The following is a 23,133-nucleotide window of genomic DNA, read 5'->3' as shown; positions in this document are numbered from 1 at the left end:
CCAGACCAATTTAAGTTTGAATCTGGGCTCCCACATGACATTAAACACAATACTTAGCTACTTTTCATCTACACAATTGGGGAAATTATACCTTCCCTGTAGAGTTTTTATGGGATATAAAATATACAATGTCATTTATAAAGAATTTGTCCAAAGAATGATAGTTTTCTCCCCCTTTGAAAAGACAAGTGAAAAGGCTTCATTTGCTTTTCTGCCTTTAGTTTGCTGGGGCTGATATTACTTGCAAGTTTCCTTTAGGGGGTGATCATACTGCGCTCAAAGTGGTATTTTATTTTTAAGTGGTTTAGATTTGGCTGAAAAGGGTAACCCCTAACTATAGAAGGCTTCAAATCCCATCTGGGGCTCTCCTTGGGCAAAGGCAATACAATCTTCCCAGCAGCAAAGAGGTATTTATTCGCACTGACAGAGCTTTGGTGATTAAAGCTGCAGACCAGAAAATGGTCTCTATGTTTACTCAGCACACTTTCATCATTGTACATGGTTGTAGTTCCCCAGCCACCAGAGACTCTTTTTTTTCCCTGAGAATCCTTTAACATACAGGACAAGTATAAGTACTATTTGTATTGTCTTTTAAAACCACAGAATACAGGCATGGCTTGGTGGCTCATGCCTGTAATCCCAGCACTCTGGGAGGCCTAAGAGTGGGGGGTCACTTGAGCTCAAGAGTTCAAGTCCAACCTGGCCAATATGGTGAAATCCTGTTTCTACTAAAAAAAAAAAAAAAAATTGCCAGGCATGGTGGCCCACACCAGCAGTCCCAGTTACTCAGGAGGCTGAGGCAAGAGAATCACTTGAACCCAGGAGGCAGAGATTGTAGAGAGCTGAGATCATGCCACTGCACTCCAGCCTGGGCTACAGAGCAAGACTCTGTCTCAAGATAATTAAAAAAGGGGATATATTGCTTGTTAAAACTGTACTGGGTGTGCCTGCATGCCAAACACCAATCTTGCAAAACTGTCATTAAAAGTCTCACTTTCACTGTTCAAAAAAAAAAAAGCAAACAACAAAAACCCCACAGAATGCAATTTGAGGTATTCAATGTAAACTGTAATTAAGGAAGTTGTTAAATCAGCATAAAATTATGTACACAGTAGCACTAATATTTTATCTTTCCATTTGAATAAGAATTATGAATAAATTATATTTTAGCATTTTTGCAGATTTATGTTTAACTTTTCAAATATAACTAAATCTTAATATACTTGCAGATGAAGGGGATACTTTCTTTTTTAAATCACAAACAGTGGAATCTGTCAAGGTAGGGGGAAGTAACTACAATTTTGGTAATACAAAATGTTTCAAAAATGTAAATGCCGTAGACCAGAACACATAGTAAATTAGATTTTTCATAGGGATATAGCACAAGTATGTTTAAACTCCGATAACGCAACTTGCTCACTTCAGTTTGTGAAAAAACTTGTAAATATTATATAATATATAGTTGCCATGATGATTATATAAAATGACATGTGTAAAGAGCCTAGCATGGAATTAACTAATACTGAATTCATTTTGCTTTTTTCCTATGTAAACATGGGCTTCGCCTAACACATTCTGATTCCACAAAAGTGGCTTATATATTCTTTGGAGACAAAGACAGCAGCTTTTTGCAGACAGCTTCAAACCCTCAGAACCACAGGGCAAACACCAACCAAAAATAAAAACAGTGCAAAAATTGTAAACATAGACCAAGTTGTTTTTTTTTTTACAAAGCCTGCAAAAAATATGCTAAATGTGTAAATTAAAAAGAAGATGAGACGCTGTCACAACTCAGACAATTCTGTGGAGTCTCTGTGCCTCAATTTGTCCATCTTCCTTACAGGTACAAAAATAATTAAAACAAAGAATATAGTAAAGGGCTCAGAGTTCTTCCTCTCAACACTTATTATTCTGACATGAAAGCAGCTATTTGTAAAGTAATGCCTAGAATTCCTGTTGCTTTATAATTAGAATGAATAACATTCTGTTATCCTCCTTTTATTGAAAATCAAGGGGAAATCAAATTTTGAACAGCAGCTATTAGGATGGAAATGCTTAATCTCCAAAGGGTTTATAATATTGTCTTTTATTTCACAGTACCGGCAGCTGAAGGCAACCTATATCCAAATGAAAAGAAGACAAACAACATACATAATAATTGGACGAACTACCCAACAAGAAAATGTTCTTATATTGATTCATTTCCAATCATTTTCTTGGGGCTTTGAAACTTACCAGAAACAGCTAGCCTTCCACGTTCGAAACACCACGAGGTAAGCTAGACTACGTAGCTAGCTAACGAAGAACAGTAGGTAAATAATACTGATGATAGCCTACATTTGTAGAAATAAAGCACGTTCCTACCCATTAACTCATTTGATCCTCAATAGCTGTGTGACATTGGCAAAGCAGGCGTTTCTTATTATCTCCATTTTACTCAAGTGGAAACTGAAGCTCAGCAGGTTATACAGTAGACAGTAAGGCTAAGAAGTAGAAATGAGAATAGGATGGGAAAGGGGAAATGCTGAGTCTCTCTCAAAGGGAAGGAAAGGATGGGCAACAATGATATTAGAATGTGAAGAGCTCTCCATAGGGATGGGGCAGTATATAATAAAAGCAATTTTTTGGCCAGGAGTGGTGGCTCACACCTGTAATCCCAGCACTTCGGGAGGCCAAGGCAGGTGGATCACTTGAGGTCAGGAGTTCAAGACCAGCCTGGCCAACACGGTGAAACCCCATCTCTACTAAAGATGAACACCTGTGGTGGTGGGCGCCTATAGCCCCAGCTACTCAGGAGGCTGAGGAGAGAGAATTGCTTGAACCTGAGAGGCAGAAATTGGAATGAGCTGAGATCGTGCCACTGCACTCCAGCCTGGGCAACAGAGCAAGACTCCATCTCAAAAAAATAAAATAAAGTAAATAAATAAATGCAGTGTTTTTAGCAGAACAGGAGGAGATAAGACAGTGGTGATGCTTTCTGCCTGCATGCAATCTTACTTGTGTTCCTGGGCTTGAGCCTGGCATGTTTTGCAGCTGGGTACAAGAACACAAGCAATGTGATTCATTCTGGCACCATTTAAACTTTATCTCAGATGCAAAAACAAAAGAGAATATGCCACCAACCTGGTTTATTTGGGTGAATACAAAAAGAAGATTACCCAAAGCTTAAAAAAAATATTTTTTTAATGGGATGTATTTCTTACCCCACCCTTAGGGAGTGCTGGCTAGGAAGACTTATGTATTGTGTTAGGTAGCATGAAAGGAGGGGAAAAACAGAGCAGGGCAACCCAAACTCAAAATCAACAACAGCCAAAGGGGATGAGGGAGGAACCAAGTTTCCACCCTCTTAATGCAGAAATGAGAGCAATTGTTGACAGAAAAAGGAAAATTTTTTCCTCTCCTTCCCTCCCCAGAAAAAGCATGATTAAATAACAACAGTTGCCGCCCCCAAGTCCCTGTATCCTAATTAGAAAGTTAAAATGATATGCTTTTAAAAATTTTTACACAATCCATATATAAAATAACAACAGAGTAGGGTGTCTCCCTCCAACCTTGGGTCTAGTGTAATTACACACAGTAATTAAGAGAGAATTTGTAAGCAACCCTGTTGGCTCTGTTTAGACGCCAAGTGCAGTAGTCCAGTGGATCATCAGCTATGGGTGTAGATCCCTAATATAAAGGCACTGAACCCTCTGGATGATGAGTCATGGATTCCAAATGATTGCAGAGACTTGAGGGAAAAGAAAAAGGCTTTGGGACTGAAAAAGAGCCAGATACCTGGGTTACTTTATTGGTGCCAAATGTCATCCCTGTGGCCCACAGACCTCTTTTAGACAGAATCAAATGCAACCCTAGCACACACCGCAAAGCACAGACCCAGCCCAGCACTTAACTCTCTGCCAGCCCGAGATTGGGCCTGAGGACATCTGTCCCAGCCAGAAGAGAATGAGTGCCAGAAAGCTTGAATTCAGCCTGCCATCCTGTGTTTGCTGGGACTTGCAGCATCAGTATCAGTGCTGGATGGCAAATTCCTGTAGGCCTGGCTATGTGTGAGGCTGAACAGAATTATCTACTTAATGAAGGCTTTGGGTAACGGATTATGGTCCCATGGTGATCAAACCATTTCAGCTATTCCCACACATAGGGATCATATCACCATCAATGAAACCAGGCCGCCTTAAATTAAAATGTGGGCCAAACCTACCCTTGGCCTGCTCAAAGCTGGGTGACTTTACCCACCTCTCTTCTCTCAACATGCTCCACCTTCTCTGCCTTTTTCCTACCCTTCACGCTAGCAAAGCCTAAACCCTCTTTGCTGCCTCTGCCTATCCAAGGATCTCTCTCGGTAAACTGGTTATCTGAAGTGAGGTCTTGCCCCATTCGAACAGACATTCACTGAGTCTTAACTATGGAACAGACAATATGCTATATACAAGAAATACACATATATATTTTTAAAAACAGTGCTCCTCAGCCTTGATGAGAAGAGCCTTATAATTCACTCAAAAATAAGTACTGAGCCTCCTGCTATGGGCGGGACATAGTGCTGGGCATGTCAGAGGGCACAGATATTAAGAATACACACTCTCAGGCTGTGCGCAGTGGCTCACGCCTGTAATCCCAGACTTTGGGAGGCTGAGGCAGGCAGATCATGAGGTCAGGAGATTGAGATCATCCTGGCCAACATGGTGAAACCCCATCTCTAAAAAATAAAAATGAAATAAACATAACAAATATAATACACATTCTCTCCCTCCAGAAATCCCTTGAAATCAAGAAAAGACTTAGAGGCAGGAAATGAAGAGCTGTGTAGTGGAAAGAACCATAATGTATTTGCCAGTTAGTGTAAAAGCTTCTAATTGCTCTCCCTGCTTCTACTTTTGTCTCCTGTAATAATAATAGCAATAATAATTAATATAATATAAATCCATGCGCCATCCAGGAGCCAGAATTTTCTTAGTAAAACATAAATCAGATCATGCTACATCTAGCTTAAAACCTCCCAAAGGCTTCCTTTGGTGCATAAAATAGCATCCAAACTCCTTCACTGTGACTGACAAGGTGCTGTATGACTGGCCCCTGCCTGCCTCTCCATCTTACCCACTTCAGAAACACTGGCCGCTTTTCTGTCTCTCAGACATTCCTGCCTCCAAGTCTTTATCTTTGTAGTACCCTCTGACTAAAATGATTTTCTTTCAGATTTTTGTTTGGCTGGCCTCATTTCATCATTCAGGACTCAGTTCAAATGTCCCTTCTTCAGAGATGCTTTCACTAACAAGCTTGTCTAAGAAACTCCTCCTCAGTCACTGTATGGCTATTTTCTTTTCTTTATGACATGTTGCTATCTGAAGTGAGCTTCATTTTTTTTTTCCGTTTGTGGTTTTTTCTGTCTGTTTAATGGAAAACTCAAACTTAACAAAGCCAAAATTTGAACTACCAATCTCTGCCTTCTCCAGAACTTCTCCATCTCAGTCCTCCCCATCTCACCTAGAGGCAGCTCTATTCTTCCAATTCCTCCAGTGGTTCACATAAAAAACCCAGGAGTCACCCTGGACTCCTTTCTCTTTGTACCTTCAACATATCACTGCTTCTCCCTGTCTACCCCACTGTCTCCTTCATCTTTGACCGTACTAACCTTCTAGCTAGTCTCTTTGCTGTCCCCATACTCGCACATTGTTTATTTTCAACAGAGTGGTCAGGGTGGCCTTTTAAAAATGGGTAGTCTGGCTGGACGTGATGGCTCACACCTGTAATCCCAACACTTTGGGAGGCGGATGCGGGTGACTCACTTGAGGTCAGGAGTTCGAAACCAGCCTGACCAACATGGTGAAATCCTGTATTTACTTAAAAAAAAAATTAGCCTGTCTTGGTGGCACATGCCTGTAATCTCAGCTACTTGGGAGGTTGAGACAGGAGAATCACTTGAACCCAGGAAGCAGAGGTTGCAGTGAGCCAAGATCATGCCATTGCACTGCAGCCTGGGCAACAAGAGTGAAACTCCATTTCAATTTTAAAAATGAGTAGTCGTGTCATTTCCCTCCTCAATACTTTCCATTTGGGTTGGGTGCAGTGGCTCATTCCTGTAATTCCAGCACTTTGGGAGGCAGAGATGGGAGGATCACTTGAGGCCAGGAATTTGAGACCAGCCTGGTCAACATAGTGAGACCCCCATCTGTACATATGTTTTTTGATTTAAAACTTTTATACATAAGGTAGCCAAAGTTTCCATTGGCTACCTTACTCAGTAAAAGCCAATGTCCAGTATAGAGATCTCTGCTGTTCAATATAGTAGCCACTAGCCACATGCAGCTACTGAGCACTTGAACTAGCACGTGGCTAGTTCAAATTTAGATGTGCTGTAAATGCCAAATGCACACTGAAATTCAAATAATATTTTAAAAGGAATGAAAAACATTATTCATTTCACATTGATCATATGTTGAAATGTGAATTTTCTAAGATGTTGGGCTGAATAAAATATGTTATTAAACTAATCTAACCTGTTCCCTTTTCATTTTTTAATGTGGCTATGAGAAAATTCAAAATTATATCTATGACTCACCTATCTATAATGTGGCTTACATTATATTTTTATGGGACAGCACTAATAGCATGTAGTTATTGGATAGTATGTAGTTATTAGACCAAATGAAGTCATCTAGTGAGTGAGTGTAGACAAAGAACAGGTCTAAGGATAGAATTCTGAGGATCCTTCAAAATTAAGGATCCAAGTAAGAGAAACGATTAAAAAGACTGAGAAAGTATCCAATAAGGTCAGTGAAGATTTTGAAAGAAGACTCAGACATCTCTATTTGAGCTGGCCACATTTTAAGTGCTCAGACTTGAGAGGATGATATTCCCAGAAATCAAATGAAGAAAATGTATCAAGGAAGCAGTGATCAATTGTTTCAAGTGAGATAAGGACTGAGAACTGACAATTCGCTTTGACAACCTGGAAGTCACTGGAGACATTGACAAGGGCTGTTTTGGTGGAATGGTGTAGATAAAAGTCTACTTAGAGTGATTGAAGAGAGAGTAAGAGAGCAGAAATGGATACTACAAGTATGGACAATACTTTGAAGAAGTTTTGTTATAAAGAAGATAAGAAAAATGCAAAGGTAGCTGCAGGGAAGCTTGAGATCAAGGGAAAGTATTTTAATACAGAAATAATCATAAGCATGTTTATACACTGATAGACATAAATTGATCAGGAAGAAGAGAGAGCCTTGGCTGGGCACCATGGCTTACGCCTGTAATTCCAGCACTTTGGGAGGCTGAGCTGGGCCCAATCTATTGCATTTGAGGTCAGGGGTTCAAGACTAGGCTGGCCAACATGATGAAACCCCGTCTCTACTAAAAATACAAAAGTTAGCCAGGCATAATAGTGCACGCCTGTAATCCCAGCTACTTGGGAGGCTGAGGCAGGAGAATCTCTTGAACCCAGGAGGTGGAGGTTGCAGTGAGCCGAGATCGTGCCACTGCACTCCAGCCTGGGTGACAGAATGAGACTCTGTCTCAAAAAAAAAAAAAAAAAAAAGAAAGAAAGAAAGAAAGGAAGGAAGGAAGCCTCTCCAAAATGGCTTCAGTAAAATTTCTAGAGTGACCTCCTTAAGTAGATATGAGGTCCTGGGACCTAGAGTGTATAAAAGGAGGGTTGTGCTGTGGATACACTCATGGGCAGTTCCTCAGGGTGGCAGAATGGATGAGGGGACACAGGCAAAGATGCAAGCAGGCTGGGAAGAAGTGATGGGAACCACATATGGAAGGTCTCTTCTGATTGTTTCCATTTTCGCCGTTGTAAAGCGAATCAAGGCCATCAGCTGAGAAGGAAGAAGGAAGAAGTGCCAAAAGTTTGAGGAGATAGCAGACCGTTTGAGATCATGTTTGTGAAGCAAGAGTTCACAAAGTCTTTGAATGAATTAGAGTTGCTGGGCCCACTTGAATTTAGGGGCTCATGAGTTTAAAGTGAGACAATGCAGTAGATTGGGTACTTTCTTCCAGCCAAGTTCAGCAACCAGAAAACAGCTGCAGATTAGGAAAAGGGCTGCAAATAACTAGGACTGGTGGTTTTCCAAAGGAAAAAGACATGAAAGAGGCTCCTGGGAGTTAAGGGTGCATGGAGTGATGATTATGATAGACTATAAGATCTAGGATGGATAAGGAGCTGAGGATACATGGGATGTAAAAGACAGTGAAAAGATGGTAGGACAAATTCATTGTTAGGTCAAAGGATTTTTAAGTCAGGATGTGAGAAACAGTGAGCTGGAAAGATATGAGGTGGTGGGCCTAGGGTAGAATACTTGAGATTGAGATTCTGATCTATGGCTATACCACCTTGAACATACCCAACCTTGTCTGATCTCAGAAGCCAAGCAGGGTTGGATCTGGTTAGTTCTTAGATGGGAGACTGAGATTATGGAAGAGGAGCAGTTACTGATAAGGACAAAGTTGAGGCAAGGCTATGAATGGCCCATTCCATGGGAGTGAGCGGCTGAGGTTGGAAGAGAATGAAATCGTTATAGGAGAAGAAGTCAAGGAACTCAGATGCCAGAAAGTATGGAAATGGTCATCTATACGGAGATTAAATCACTAGAAATTGTGACCAACATTGTTGGCACAAACAAGTGAGGATGAGCTAGGAGTTTACGTCTTCAAGGAAGATGAGAGAGTAACCCAAAGTCAGCAGATGACTGCAATAAGAAAGAGTAGCTGGTAATGTCTAACTTTCATCCCAAGGGAGAAGAGAACTTAGTGACATAGGAGGAATAAAAACCAAGGAGACGTCTCTTCACCTCTAAGTCCAGAATTCTATTCAAATTCACATTCCAAATATAGGCTATATGTTTTTGATCTCACAAGAGTCATACTCTATCCTATTAACTCAAAGGGGTGTGGAACAGAAAACAAGCACCACTCAAATAGGCTACAAGAAAGCAGGACTCAGAGGTCCGGGTTTCTTTGAAAATAATAATGTATAGGAGACACTAAGAGAAGAGGCTGAGAACATGAGGGCTTTTGCCGATGACAGACCACAGGGCACAGAAAAAGGGGTGGAAGTAGGAAATGGGCAGTGGGGTCAGAATAACAAATAAACAGATAGGATTAGATCTAGACTATTAGGAATAAACTCATAGTTCAGAATATGGGATAAAGGAAGTGGGGAGATTGCCCTGGATTGTCTCTTAGGCAGATTGTGGATGAGAGGCTGTGAGTGCTGTGGGAGGAGAGATGAGGGTCATGCCAGGGCTCTGGGGCCCTTTGTAACTGTGGCATCATCTTCATCACTTCCTCAGACCCAGGATGGATGTCTCCCCCATTAAACCCTGCCCCCTAGCAGAGCTGAAAACACCTAACCTGAGCCAGCTTATACTTTCATAAAGGATTTTACTAAATTCTGAAAGAAAATATGAGATGAAATAACAAACAGAAAAGACAAAATATCCACATTCCAAATATGGATTTCTGATGCCAGAAGAGTCTAAGATAGTGTGGCTATATACGTCATGGTTTAACTCAAAAGGAAATACTTATTAATTGTTGAGATAGAGGCATTGCATAATACCAGTGTGGGAAAGATGTTTTGAAAAGGGGTCTTTAAACCATACCTGGGCATTCTCCCATATGTGCAGCTGTTCCTGTACAGGACTTTCTTTACATTAACAACAACAATAAAAACACATAAAAATCAACCCAAGGGTAAATGTTCATTAATGGTTAAAAAATAAAATTTTAGCTGATACTGTGAGTGAGAGATTTTCAGGTCAAGTTTATTGAGAACTAGCAAGATGAGTCAGTAGCTAAAATCTGTGGAAATGCTCTTAATAATTATTACAATTGTTTTCTTAATAATGGATTCTTAATAAGCAGGTCAATGTTAGATTAATTACATGGAAGTATTCTTAAAAGCACATTGAAACATGATTTTAGCCCATTCACTCAAGGCTTAAAGTTGTACTTTTGGCTTTTTTTTTTCTCTTCCTGATAGAATATCATCTATCAGAAGGAAACGTTAAATCTAGGGGATAAAGTTTGAAATATAAAATTAATAAGGAGAAAAAAAAATGTAGTCTAACAGCAGCCAAGCAAAGGCTATGTGGGCCCAGAGCCACAATCTTTCTGCCACTTACTGACCTTATTACCCATGGTTCATTCAGCGAATGATCACTTGGGTAATACACTTTGCTACCTGCTGGAGAGTCAAAGATGATTACTAGTCAATCTTATCCCTGAAAGGGCTCACTCTCTAGTTGGGGAAAATAAACACTTTAGCAAACACAGTACAATATTGATATTTCATATACAGTGCAGAGCAAAGAATGGAACATCTGCAGTAAGTCTTGAAGGATGAGCAGAAGCTTACTAGACAGAGAAGGACAATGTGCCAAGCAGAGAGAAGAGTATGTAAGCATGACACGGACTGGCACATTGGAGAAGCATAAGCAGTTGTGTGTGGCAGGACTACAGGATCTAAAAGGAAGAAGTAGGAGAAGAAACTGTCCATTACAGAAGCATCCAAATTATCACTTCTACGCCACCATTGACCATTGTCACCAACCTCCTATCCCAATCTTCACAATCAACCCAAATATAGTCATTTTGCCCAAGAAATCTAAGCACAACAAGCATGTTGTGATTTTTTTAAAGATTATCGAAGCTCTGGAAGCCACGAGGAAGTATCTCACAGCACAAACGTCAGCATTGCACCACTCTCTCATTCCCTTGCCCCTCCTCACCTCATCACTGCCCATCCCACCCAGGCCCAAATACGCAGAATTTCTCCCTTTTCTGTATTTTTGCTATTTTTCCAACAACTGGAGGCTAATACTCAACAGACAACACCCAAAATAAAGGTGACTCCTTAAAGGAATTTTCTTACAATCTGCTATGAGAATCAAAGCTTTTCCCTCTGATTTTATTTCTAAAACACACTTTTAATCCTATTGCTTCCATTTTAAAAATCATTCTGTGGCTCTCTCTGGCCAAAAGAGTAAAATCCAAACTTTAGCAGCTTGCACTCTCTGCCTCAACCTAAATGCTAACTCCCCTTTCCTTTTACAGCTTCCCCAGCCTCAGTTGTGTACATTATACCCCACTGAAGTCCTCCCTCCTATTTCCTGAACAACACCCATATTTTCTTCCCATAGGGCGTTGCTCATATAGTAATGTCTCTGTGATTCTTGTCCCATTTATCCACTTATGAAAATTCTAATCCTCCTTGTGCAATGTATCCATCTTATTCAAGCAAGGTTTCTCAACTTAGGTACTACGATATTTTATGCTGGGTAATTCATTGTTGTAGGGAGTTGTCTTAAGCATTGAAAAATGCTTAGCAGCATCTCTGACCTCTACTCACTAGATGCCAGTACCAGCCCCTCACCCTCACCCTGCTATACATCATCGTAACCATTAAAAATATCTCCAAATATTGCCAAATGTCCTATGGGCTTGAAAATTGTCCCTGCTTGAGAACCACTGCTCTCTAATGTGTTTTCTGATTACTTCCAGTGAGAAATCATTTCTCCCCACTCATTACTCCACAACACTTTGCAACTCTGTTAAAACCCCTACAACTAAAGCAACAAGAGCAGCAATAAGCAGTAACAACTAAAGCAACAACAAGAGCAGAGTAATATTTAACGCCATCTCTTTTGTTTCTGTTGGTTGTTTATATATGTCTGACCACTTCCACTGGATTCATGAGCTGTTTGAGAGGAAGGTGAAGTCTTGGTACCTCTAGACCTCAGCACAGTGATATAGTAGGTCATAATTTGATTTGACAAAGCTGTTGTCTCGATGTGTTTGTCTTCTGACTAGCGATTCAATGGCCACATCAGTTGGAAGATCGAGAAGCTAAAAATTATTGAAGTGCTCTTTTGCAAAGTTTTGTTCATATTTGGGAAGTTATAAGAAACACTAAGAACAGGGCATTGTGGTTCATGCCTGTAATCCCAGCACTTTGGGGGGCCGAGGCAGGCAGATCACTTGAGGTCAGGAGTTTGAGACCAGCATGGCCAACACAGTGAAACCCCATCTCTACTAAAAATACAAAAGAAAAAAAAAGTTAGCCGAGCATGATGGCAGGTGCCTATAATCCTAGCTACTGGGGAGGCCGAGGCAGGAGAATCACTTGAACCTGGGAGGCGGAGGTTGTAGTGAGCCGAGATCGCACCACTGTACTCCAGGCTGGGCAACAGAGACTCCAAAAAAAGAAAAGAAAAGAAAGAGAAAAAGAGAAACACAGATGTGGAGAGGGTTTTTTGTTTGTTTGTTTGTTTAATCTTCACACTACTGAATGGTTTGTAGTTGAGTAAATATTAGCTTTCAGATTCAGTTTAGGTTAAAACAGTAATGTGGCTCATTTCAATTTAGTTTGAGTTCGTTTGCAGACAATGGGTTTTTAGCTTTAAAATATAAAGTAGAGGCCCAAACCAAAAAACACAGCATTTCAGTACATACAGGTAGATAACATTCCAATTGTCTCATTGGTATAGGTTCCATTTGCTGAAATTGCCTAAAAGTTTCTTAAGGACAACATCTGACATTTCTCCTCTCTCCTGTAGGACCTGCTAGTAAATATTTTTGAGTTAACAAGTTGAAAAGTTTCCAATGAAGGGAAATAAATCTATTGACCTGGAATGCTTCAGGAACTAAGTTTAGAGGTAATTTCCAGAAGTTGTAATGTAGTATGGCAAAGCTTGCTGGAGGCTTATCCCCATATTTATTTGGCCTTTCTTCCTTGGGGACAGAGTTGAGATTTTGTAGCTGAGCTCTTTGTCATTCAAAACAAAAGATTTTATTTCCTAGTTCTTTTGCAGTAAGATGAAGACATATAACTGAGCCTGGCCAAGAAGATATAGGTCAAAATAGTATGTTGGACATCTGAAAAGGGTGCTTTAAAGATGGTTATTCAATTGGGAAGGGTGATTTTTATCCTTCTGCAATTCCTTATTCTTTTTTTCTGGCATGCAACTCACATTAACGACTGAAACTCCTGGAGCCATCTCAGATTATGGGTGAACTTGACTATGGAAGCCATGTCCTAGGAAGGTGTTGCAAAATGAAAAAAGCTGGGATCCTATGTCATGCTTGTACTAAGTTACCTATCTTTGGATTTCTTTTACTCACTTTAAATGCACTGTTATTTTGGACTCTTGTGAGGTTTTGTTTTTTGTTTTCAAAACAGAGTCTTCTTTCCCCCCACACCCACCGCCAAAACAGGGTCTTGCTCTGTCACCCAGGCTGGAGTGTAGTGTTACAGCATAGCTCACTACAACCTTGAACTTCTAAGCCTGAGCAATCTTCCTGCCCCTGCCTCCCAAGTAGCTAGGATTACAAGCATACACTTTTATGACTAGCTAATTTTTTTACTTTTTATTTTTATAGAGACAGGGTCTTGCTATGTCCTGGCCTCAAGTGATCCTCCTGCCTCAGCCTCCCAAAGTGCTGGAAATAGCCGGGTACAGTGGCTAACACTTGTAATCTCAGTACTCTGGGAGGCCAAGGTGGGTGGATCACTTGAGGTCAAGAGTTCAAGACCAGCCTGGCCAACATGGTGAAACCCAGTTTCTACTAAAAATACAAAAAAATAGCTGAGCATCATGGCAGGTACCTGTAATGCCAGCTACTGAGGAAGCTGAGGCAGAACAATTGCTTGAACCCAGGAGGCAGAGGTTGCAGTGAGCTGAGATCATGCCAAAGTACTGGGATTACAGGCAAGAACCAACATGCCCAGCCTGGATTTTTGTGTTTATATGCAGCTATACCTAATTTTAATTGATGCATATTTAATTGTAATTCAACAATTTTTATGCCTACTATGTGGTAGATCAATGGTTCTCAACAAAAAGTACGTGTTTGTCAATATCACAGAAACTTTTATATTTTCAGAAAATACAAATGTTCATGCCATACTCGAGAGTTTTTTAATCAAAATTTACATGGTGGCTCTCTGTTATGAATTATATGACAAATGTAAATTATATTTTTCAACAAATTAGATGTTAGATGATATACATATATGGTTATTTATAGTATATACTGTGTGTGTGTGGCAAGAGAGAGAGATTTTCATAGTATTCCCTTATAGTCTTTCTTATTCTTTTTTTTTTTTTTTTTTTTTTTTTGAGACAGAGTTTCACTCTTGTTACCCAGGCTGGAGAGCAATGGCGTGATCTCGGCTCACCACAACCTCCTCCTCCTGGGTTTAAGCAATTATCCTGCCTCAGTCTCCCGAGTAGCTGGGACTACAGGCACGCACCACCTTGCCCAGTTAATTTTTGTATTTTTAGTAGAGACAGGGTTTCACCTTGTTGACCAGGATGGTCTCGATCTCTTGACGTCGTGCTCCACCCACCTCAGCCTCCCAAAGTGCTGGGATTACAGACGTGAGCCACTGTGCCCGGCTCTTTCTTATCCTTGTAAGGTTGGTAGCAATGTCCCCTGTTTCATTCCTGATTTAGTAATTCCTCTTTTTTTTCCTGGCCAGACTAGCTAAAGAATTGTCAATTTTGTTGATCTTTTCAAGGAACCAAATTTTGTTTTTATTTATATACCGTTTTTTTTTCTATTCTATATTGTTTTCGTTTTATTCTAGTTCTGCCCTAACTTTTGTTGTTTTCTTTCTGCTACTTAGTTTGAGTTTAGTTTGTTCTTTGTTGAGTGCCTTAAGATAAAACTTTAGGTTGTCTGTCAATTTGATATTTTTCTTTTTTAAATATAAGCACTTATAGCTATAAATTTCCCTCTAAGCACTGCTTTAGCTGCATCATGAATATATTTACAAAGCTCTACAGAGAATTCTGAGGTGCACAATTGGTGAGAATATATTGTACTTCTTTGCCACTATAAGGTTTTTATTTTTATTTTTCCATTTCCCAGCATGATTGCTGATTTTCTTAGTAGACAAAGCTTTTATTATAAAGCAAACTGTTTTGGCTTCGGTTTGGTTAGATATTGCAGAAAGACTCCTGTTTACAGTTCAAAAATCTTTCATAGCCTAATATAAAAATCAGGGAAGTGTTTGTTTTACTTGATTTTCTCTAAGAAGTGAAGACTTCCTGGATTACAGGACCTTAAAGAAGGGCCCTTTCAGTTGGAAGTTTTCCTTTCTGCCTGTATTTTTACTATGCATATTTTTGGCAGTCCTAAAACAATGTTTATGTCTATTAGGGAGAAGTCATCCGATAGTGAAAGCTTACTGTGCTACCTAAGTCCTTTCTTTTGGCCTGTGTACTTGCCTATTTGCCTTGCATTTTCCACAATTTGGCAGCATTATCACTTACTCCATGTGACAAGTGACATCATTGCTATAATGAGAATTCCAAGCAGCACCACTGGATCAAAGCCCATCTGTGTGCCTGCTCCCACACTTGACAAAACAAATTCCAAATTCATTCAGCATGCCGGTGCCATTTAGTCACTGTGACATATCCTAAATTTTGGACTCTGTGCAAAAACCAATCTGTGCCCACAAAATTAATCATGGAACACATTTTATGACGTTTGACAACAACTTAAAAGGTTCTCATCTCTGGCAGTTGGCTCTGCCAATCTGCAAGTATGTGCATGACAAATCCTGAACAATACATTGTGTGTCTGAAAATACATTGTGCAGGATGCACGCCCTGGAGAGAGCCAGAAAGAGTCCAACCAATCCTGAAGTCTTTCTCAGGGACAACGAAGCCAGACTGTTGCCTTGTGAAGGAAGGATGATGGCTCCAGGTACACTCAGAAAGCCAAAGAAAAGGCAACAGCTCATGTGCCAGTAGATGCTGAGAACATTGGCACAATCGCCTGTGTTGGCAGGACCAAGAGTTTGCAATGGCTAATTTAAGCGACAAGATCCTGGCAAACTGATTTATATAGGGCAAGGGTGCGTCAGGAAGATGCCAAAAAAATACATCAATCTGTGCTTTTACATGTACTATAAAGTGAAGATGAAACAAGTGACATTAAAAAAGTGAACCCTTACACTTTAATAGAATCTGCAACTCATCCTACAAGGAAATGTACGGTTTATGTTAGATCTCTGGAACTCCCAGATGGGTTTCTATGTTCTGATCTGAAATCTGTGATAAAATTTCCCTTCAAAGGTGCTCTTGAAGAGATTTTCCCATACTGTTATGTTTAGTTAATTAGGCCAAGTGTTTTCACATATTGTTTAAATCATTTTAAAATGCAGGATCTTTAACATTTGACAGTATCGCTCACCTCAAATAAAAGAATCTATTTATTCAAAATTTTCCTTTGCTGAGGAGTACATCAGATAAATTGTTTATTTAAAAAAAAAAAAAAAAGAAGACTGAGACTTTAATTGTACTGTTAGAAGCCTTTACTTGAGAGTAATGTTCTACCCTACAAGACATAACTGTTTCAAATAGCTATTTTATGTAGTAGGGCCTATTTGTGTATAGTTCAACAGGCAATGAAATAGTAAAACACTCCACTTGGAGCATATTGCTTCTCCATACTACTTTCCATTTTCCTAGCTTCCCTTTAGACAGCCTACTACCCCCACTATTCCCCACCCACTCCTTTTTTTCACTTAGTACATTGTACTTGCAATGTCTTGGGTTAAGAAAGCTTTCATACCTTGGCAGCCTACTTAGGATTTTCATTTGTTATACAAAGACTAAATTTGCATAAGTTAGCTTTCACTGGGATTTGTCTAGACACAAACATCCTATTCTAATTTTAAAGTTCCTCTACATCTCCGAGGCAGGAAGTAATATGAGGAAGCAACAGGTGAAGAGGAGTTCTTCCACTATTGAAGAGCAATTCTTGATTAGGAGGCCTGGTGATTTAAAAACCCACCAGAGGCATAAAAGGAAAACCAGCTTCCCTTGGTTCATACTCTAAACGGCCTCCTTTGAAATGCAGGACAGCAATCCATCTTCTCTTCTTTAAAATGAAGGAGTTGGACTCTAGATCTTCTGAAACTCTAATACTCTTGAATTTTCAATAAAGGAGGAACATTTTGGGGCTCCCTCCTTACACAATAGTTGATTATCTTATTTTGAATGTTAAGTACAAATGCGTTGTTAGTTGAGTCATATTTTTCCCTCTTAAAGTTAGTTTCCAAAACTTTTTTCTCCCTTACCTATGCCTAAAATAATTAATATAAAATAAAATTTAAAATCAGCTAGAAATGCTACCCTTTATGCAAGAGCTGTATGTTCTTTTATAGTGAAAATCATTTTCTCAGTGATTTGTCTCTGCAGTTTTATAAAGAAACAGAATTTTAGTTTAAAAAAAAAAGGCCCTAGAAATAATCTTTTAAATCCTGAACACAGGTCTCTGTGTCAGGCTAGCAGTGTCAGAATCACTAGCGATTTTTTAAAATATAGATTCCCAGAGCCTTCTCTTAAGGATTCTGATTTGTTAAGTCCATGAAGTTCAAGGGACTCTGGATTTAAATAAATACATATTTATATCAATTAGTTTATTTACATAGAGTCAGGTAATTTTTATGTGATGACAGATTTTTTTAAAGAGTTGGTGTGTTGCTAGGATGCTCAGGCTAGAGTACAGTGGCTATTTATAGGCACAATCATACAGCCTCAAACTCCTGGCCTCTATCCTCCTGCCTCAGCCTCCTGAGAACTGGGACTACAGGTGGATGTCACTGCACCGAGCTCAAACAGACCTTATTCAGTGGCCATGCTAAATAAGGAAACATGTCTAGAGTGAGAATGTGATATTCTCAAGATCATGCTATCACAAGGTGGCTCAGCTATGATTAGTAACCAGAGCTTCTGACACTTAGTCCTGTGCTCTTCCCATAACGTCAGGCTGCTGCTCTAATGAATTTGAAACATTTTTCCCCAATGTATTTGTAATGTACTATATTAGACAGGCCAAATGCATTGCCTGCTGTACTCTATCCCTTTCTAAGGGAAGATATTCTGCCTCTGGACCTATCAGAGACCTGGGTAAACCATTATGTCTACCCTACAAGATAGAGCTGATTGAACCAGGGGTGAGTATCTGATCAAAAGTGGCAAATCCATAGACTACAGCTCCATGAAATTCAAATACCAAATACAGCAGATTTACAAATCTATTAAATGAAAATAGTCTAATCATTAAACACTACTTTAAACCTAACAAGTCTGTGCGTTTTAAGCATTCAAATTGTGCTTATAATTAAGTTTTCTTATTCCCCTTGCCAAAAGCAAAGTTTCAAATTGAAAACATGAGGCCAATACAAATTAAAGATTTCAAAATAAAATATATCAAATATTATCCTTAGTATTATGATTGGTATTTATTAATTTTCATTTTTATTGCTTTTTAAAATGCAAACAATATTACAGGGTTTATGCTCAAAAAATTAAAAGTTGCTAAATATATTGTATGCAGCTGATCCACCTTATACTCATCGTATTTCCTTTACTACATGCTGTTGAAGCTTTTTTAGAGTTAGTAATTGCTTTATTTCCCCCCATTTGCTTAGTTTTCCATGTGCCTGCTATCAATGTATTCCCAAACTATCCACTAAAATGCATAAATGTGTTATGAATATGCTCACCCACATTGGTGAATTGCGCATTTTTTTTTCTTGGCAACACCTCACCTCCACTTCTGCCCTGCTCCAACGTGAATGGATTGCTCTCTGCCAGCTGCATGTCTGCTACCCTAGGCTTCCCTTCACAATTGTGGTGTATTAATTTTAGGTGTCAATTTGACTGGGCTGAGGTAGGCTCAGATAGCTGGTAAAACATTATTTCTGAGTATGTCAGGAAGTTTCTAGAACAGATTAGCATTCTAATCCGTAAGCTGAGTAAAGATCACTCTCACGAATGTGAACAGACATTATCCAATCCACTGAAGATTAGATCGAACAAAAAGACAGATGAAAGGCATATTTGCTCTTTCTACTTGAGCTCAGAGGTCCTTCTTCTGCTTTGGACTCCAGTGATCCCGGTTCTCAGGTCTTTGGACTCAGACTAGTACTTAAACCAGAGGCTACAGGCCTTGGTTTTTCAGGGTTGGACTGGAACTAACGCCATCTTTCCTTGGTCCCCCACTTGAAGACAGCAAATTATGGGACTTCTTGGCCTCTGTAGTCTCCTGAGCCAATTCCTCATAAAAAATCCTTTCTATATGTCTATTCTATTGGTTCTATTTCTGTGAGGCACCCTAATACACCAGTCATTCTGAAATCACCTTAATCTATTCTATATTGGATCCTCTTTTTCTTGGATTACATATACCTTTTTTGGCTAACTTTTTTTTTTTTTTTTTTTCCCAGACAGATTTTGCTCTGTCACCCAGGCTGGAGTGCAGTGGCACAATTTCAGCTCACTGCACCTCCTGGGTTTGAGTGATTCTCCTGCCTCAGCCTCCTGAGGGGCTGGGATTACAGGTGCCCACGACCACTCCTGGTTAATTTCTGTATTTTTAGTAGAGATGGGGTTTCCTGATGTTGGCCAGGCTGGTTTCAAACTCCTGACCTTAAGTGATCCACCTGCTTCAGCCTCCCAAAGTGCTAGGATTACAGGCATGAGCCACTGTGCCCGGCCAGCTAACTTTTTTTTTAAGATGGGGTCTCACTCTGTCAGCCATGCTGGAGTGCAGTGGCACAATCATAGCTCACTGCAGCCTCAAATTCCTGGGCTCAAGTGATTCTCCCACCTCAGCCTCCTGAGTAGTTGGAACTACAGGTATGAGCTACTGTACTCGGCTTGGCTAACTTCCTACTATTGATGGAGCACATTTTCTAGAAGCTCTTGAGAAAGTACGTATGGAAGATTAACATTTTTTAGAACTTACATGTGTAAAATATGTTTTATTATTCCTTCATACCTGATTGATACTCTGCTTGGTGTTATGGGGTGAACTGTATCTCTTCCCCTCAATGAAATAAATAAATAAAAGTTCTAACTCCCAGAAACTGAAAATGTGACCTCAAGTGGAAATGGGATCATTGATGATATAATTTATTTAGGATAAGGACATACTGGAGTAGGGAGCTCTTATAAGATGACAACCAGCTGACGACAGATACACAGGGGAAGATGCCATGTGATAATGACAAGAGAGATTGAAGTAATGCAGCTGCAGCCCAAGGAACACCCGGACTGACAGCACACTACCAGAAAGCTAGGAAGAGAGAAGGAATGAATCCTCCACACTTTCAGAGAGCATATGACATCTTGATTTCTGACTTCTAGCCTCCAGAAGTGTGAGACAGTAAATATTGTTTTAAGTCACTCAGTTTGTTGTATCTTGTTATGGCAGCCCTGGAAACCTAATACAGTTGGGTGTAGACTTCTAGTTTGCAAATAACTTTTTCCATAAATTTAATTGCTCTCTGTGTCTTAGTTTCCAGTGCTGCTGAGGAGAAGTACAATCTTGATCTGATCTCCAATCCTTATAATATGACTTTTTATCCTCTCTGGAAACTTCCAGGATCTTCTACTTATTCCTGGGATTCTGAAATTTTATGATGATTACATGGGCTGGGTGCAGTGGCTCATGCCTGTAATCCCAACACTTTGGGAAACCAAGGTGGGCGAATCACTTGAGGTTAGGAGTTTCAGGCTAGCCTGGCCAACATGGTGAATCCCTGTCTCTACTAAAAATACAAAAATTAGCAGGGTGTGGTGACAGGTGCCATGATCTCATATACTTGGCTGGGTGAGGCACGAGAATCACTTGAAGCCAGGAGGCAGAAGCTGCAGTAAGCTGAGAATGCATCACCGCATTCCAGCCTCAGTGACAGAGTGAGATTCCATCTCAAAAAAGGAGAAGGAGAAGGAGAAGGAGAAGGAGAAGGAGAAGAGAAGGAGAAGGAGAAGGAGAAGGAGAAGGAGAAGGAGAAGGAGAAGGAGAAGGAGGAAGAAAAGAAGAAGAAGAAAGGAGAAGGAGAGGGAGGGGAGGGGGAGGGGGAAGAGAAAAAGAATAAATAAACTACCAGAGTTCATAAGAATAGTTCTTGTTCCTACCAAAGTAGAAAAACCACAGAATTCACATGGGGTAAGGAACTTTGAAGGGTATTGCCTTAGCAGTGGGATTCAATTAGCCCTACATAAAAGACTGAATTGGTTCCACCTAAAAAAAAATCAAACCCCAAAAGAATAAAATTGTTTTTCAAGTAAGTAAATTTCACAATGTCTAGCATTTTGTTAAAAAAAAAAAATCCAGGCATGCAAGAAACAGGAAATTATGAGCCATAATGAAGAGAAAAATCAATCAATACTGACATTATAATTGTATTCTATGCATTTAAGAAGCTACAGAAAAGATTGAGCATGTTAAGACATAAAATATGTAAAACCCAGCCAGATATGGTGGTTCATGCCAGTAATCCCGGCACTTTGGGAGGCTAAGGTGGGTGGATCATGAGGTCAGGAGTTCAAGACCAGCCTGGCCAAGATGGTGAAACCCCATCACTACTAAAAATAGAAAAATTAGCTGGGTGTGGTGGCAGATGCCTGTAATCCCAGCTACTTGGGAGGCTGAGGCAGGAAATTGCTTAAACTTAGGAGGCAGAGGTTGCAGTGAGCTGAGATCATGCCACTGCACTCCAGCCTGGGTGACAGAGTGACTCTGTCTCCAAAAAAAAAGATGTAAAACCCACACCCACACCCAAATCCAACTGGCAGAGGCAACAACTACAATGTCTTATATGAAGAATAAACTAGACAGGATTTCAATATTAGATATTGAAAAAGGATTAATGCACATGAAAACATAGCAATTATCCAAAACGAAACACAAAGAAAATCTTGAGAAAAAAAAAGAAAAACAAAATGAACAGATCATGACTGAGCTGTGAGACAATGCCAGGTAACTCAATATACATGTATACTATGCCCATCCAAATGACTCCAGTAGTCACCAAAGGAGCTGAGCAAAAGAATGGAAAGAAAAAAATATTTGAAGAAATAAGGGCAATGTTTGCATTTGTCTTGCTCCACCTGGTATTCCTATCAAGGCACCTGGTATATATTAGATGTTTAATAAACATTTCTTAAACACATTTGCACCAGAAGATATGACAACAATGAGTAAGAAATAAGCACCTGACTGTTATCGCAGGGTATTTAGGCCATCTGAGGACAAAAAAGAGGAACAATATGAAGAGAAGGCTTGGTAGAAGTGGCATGTTTTCAGCAGGGACCCATGAAATGGATTCAACTGAGTGAGCACAAAGGTTGGAGAATAAGAGTGGATGAAGGGCATTCCACACAAGAACAACATAAATGAAGATTTGGGGCCTGGTGCAGTGGCCCACACCTGTAATCCCAGCAGTTTGGGAAGCCAAGGCAGGAGGACTGCTTGAGCTCAGAAGTTCAAGACCAGCCTGGGCAACACAGCAAGACCCCTATCTCTACTAAAAATTTAAAAATTAGCCAGGCATGGTGGTGCTTGCCTGTAGTCCCCACTACTTGCAAGGCTGAGATAGGAGGCTCTCTTGGGCCCAAGTTTAGTGAGCTATTATTGCACCACTGCACTCCAGTCTGGGAAACGGAAATAAACAATGTCTCCAAAACAAGCAAAAAGACAGAACCAGGAATAAACATGACTGAAAATATACCACCTGGACTGAAGTGGTGGTTGCACCTAGAGGTAATGAGAAAGGTTACTTGGATGAGTTAGGGTTAGAGTATACAAGGCTTTAGAAATAGAAAATAGGAGAGAAACAATTGAAAGTTTCTGAACGAACTTGTGATGATGAAATCAGAATTCCATGGGAGAAAAAGGAGCATAGTAGTGGCATTCATGGTGGATTTGGAAAAGAAAAATACTAAAGGTGAATGGAAAGGGAGGACCAGGGGCAACTAGTTATTAAAACAGTCCTATCATGAAGTGTTGAAATGTTGGATGTAAACACACCTACCACAGTATCAGTGCAGACTAAGGGCTTGGGTAAATGTTAGTCAAATGCAAATAGTAAAATTTTTCTTGGTTCACGAAATTTTCAGAATTGGCTCAAAGAATCTGTAATGCACTGAGAATTTATTATTTGCTTCATAATATTTCATTTACTTAAGCTTTTATAAGAATCATCTGCTTATAAAATTGTTACTTTGTGGTGCAGCCAAGGCACCTTGTTATCTCCCTCACCCAGATATGTTTCATGTTCTTTGTACTTTTCACCCTTAAACAGATTTGGAGGGAAGATTC

This window comes from Saimiri boliviensis, chromosome 6 (genome assembly GCF_048565385.1).
Source record: "Saimiri boliviensis isolate mSaiBol1 chromosome 6, mSaiBol1.pri, whole genome shotgun sequence".
NCBI lineage: Eukaryota > Metazoa > Chordata > Mammalia > Primates > Cebidae > Saimiri > Saimiri boliviensis.
This window is presented reverse-complemented; position numbering follows the sequence as displayed.